We start from the raw sequence: 2600 nt of genomic DNA, 5'->3' as shown, positions 1-2600 counted from the left end.
CATATACTTGCAAAATAAATAAATAATCAGTGTTCAATGGTCATACCCGTGGGGCCCTGTTTATTCCCCCAAAAAATTCTACACTCACTGTCATAGACAAATTACTTGTCAGGAGCTTTTCAAAATGATATGGAAATCAAAACTCCAAAGGAAACTAAATGTATTCATGTGGTTTCTTTTAGCTGATAGACTGAACACAAGGAACATGCTCAAAAGAAGTCATTTTCATGTTGGAGATATTGAATCATGCGTCCTATGCACTGCTCAAGAGGAGAGACCATTAGCCACTTGATCTTTAATTGCCCCTTTTAGCCAAACTTGCTGCCATAAGATTGGTATCTCATACAACTCTGGCATCTCAAGGATTGAGGCCACAATCAGGGCAAAGGAAATTTATTTTAGGCTTTTCTTTGAAATCTTCACCATCACTGCCTGGAATATTTGGAAGGAGAGAAATAACGTCATCATCAATCAGATCAGTCCTTCATATAGAACTTGGCTTGAGAGAACTATGGCTGATCTTACCTGGCTTAGATAGAGAGTGTCTCCTCATCTTAGTGATTATATCACTTCTTTTGTAAATTCACTTTAGACTGCTTGTTTGCTTTCATTTTTGGGGACTTTCCTCCCAACGATGTAAATATCCATTATATATTAATATAGCATAGTAGGAGCCGCTCCTACTATTTTCAGTCAAAAATATATATTAATAAATGTATTTGAAAATATTAACAGTGAATAAAAAGAAAAAATGTACAATGTATATGAAAAAGAGGCATAAAAACATATATATGCTAAAATGTCAATCACGTATTTAAGAAATTTAAAACATATGTAAAAAAGTGTTCTTTATGTATACGAAAATGTATAATATATATAAAAATGTAGACATTAAAAACATATATTTGAAAAAAATGTTATCACGCATTTAAAAAATGGTCAACACGTACAAAAAATATATTTCAGATGTATATGAAGTTATTTTTGTACTTAAGAATAATAAATTTTAAAAATATTCCTGTTCTATCCGAATAGATAAAAGATAAAAAAGAAAGAAATCATATACTTGAAAATGATAAATATGTATAAAAATAATGTTTTTGAGTTTTATATACAATGTGGATGGAAAACAGTAGACATCAAACATGTCTTTGATTTTTTTTATTAATCATGTATTTATAAAAATATTAAACGTGTACTCCCTCCGTTCTTAAATATAAGTCTTTTTAGAGATTCCAACTAAATACGGAGCAAAATGAATGAATTTATACTCTAAACTACGTTTATATACATCCGTATGTAGTTCATATTAAAAAATCTTAAAAGACTTATATTTAGGAATAGAGGGAGTATAAAATAATATTTCAGATATATACAACTAATGTACAGTCTGTATGAAAAAGAATAGACATCAAAATATGATTTGAAAAAAATAATAATCATGTATTTGAATTTTTCAAATGTGTATAATTTTTTTAGATGTATATAATTTTTTTATATTGTGTATGAAAAAGTAGACAACAAAGCATGTATTTGAGAAAATGTATAATGTGTATGAAAAGTGTTACATGTGTATAGAAAAATGTTCTGATTATACCAAAAATATACAAAGTGTATGAAAAAAAGAAGAAATAAAATAAGTTATATATTAAAAAAATCATGTATTTAAAAACTATTAAACATATGTAAAATATGTTCTTGATGTATATGAAAAATATACAATGTGTATGAAAAAAAGTAGATATAAAAACATGTAGTTGTAAAAAAATATTAATCATGTATTAAAAAATATATTAACCATGTATAAAAAAATGTACAATGTGTATGAAAATATATATAATGTAATCATGTATTTAAGAATGTAAAACATATGTAAAAAAGTGTTCTTTATTTATACAAAAATGTACTATGTGTATAAAAAAGTATACATGGTTTGGATGTGTAGAATACCATATATTCTAAAAAATGTTAATCGCTTATTTAAAAAGGCCCAAGATGTACTAAAAATGGTTTAGATGTATATGATTTTTATTCATGTATTTAGAAAATATTAAACATAGAAAATGTTCCTGTCCTATAAGAATAGATAACAAAAAAAATTGACAGATTAATAAAGAGAAAGAAAAACAAAGGAAAACCGATGCAAAAGAATGAAAACAGTGAAAACCAAGATAATAACAAAGAAAACTGATGAAAACAAAAAGGAACAAATATAAACGAAGAAAAAAGAAAGGAAAAATAAAAGAAAACAGTAATGAAAACTATGGAAAAGAATGAATGAAAAACCCGACAAAAGTCGGACCAGTCCAAACAGACCGAAGATAAAAACTAACTTTGAGGTCCATCTCCCTCCCCTGCTCTCTCCCCTTCCCTTCTGCACCTCCTTCTTGAAGGCGTCGTTTTGGGTTTCTGGGAAGGAGGGTGGTCAGCAACAAGCCTTTCGGTGTTCCTATTGGCGGTTGCTCCTTTCGTCCAGCGGTGACTCCCCGTTGTGGAGGTTCGATGCCCTCCTCAAGCCACTTCACTCCCTCCTCTGCGCGGTCCGGTTGTCCGATGGGTCGACGCCCTCGGCCTGCGCGAGAGGGGATAGTGGTCCCCTC

Source organism: Triticum aestivum, chromosome 3B (genome assembly GCF_018294505.1).
Source record: "Triticum aestivum cultivar Chinese Spring chromosome 3B, IWGSC CS RefSeq v2.1, whole genome shotgun sequence".
Taxonomy (NCBI): domain Eukaryota; kingdom Viridiplantae; phylum Streptophyta; class Magnoliopsida; order Poales; family Poaceae; genus Triticum; species Triticum aestivum.
Note: the sequence above shows the minus strand (reverse complement) of the source record.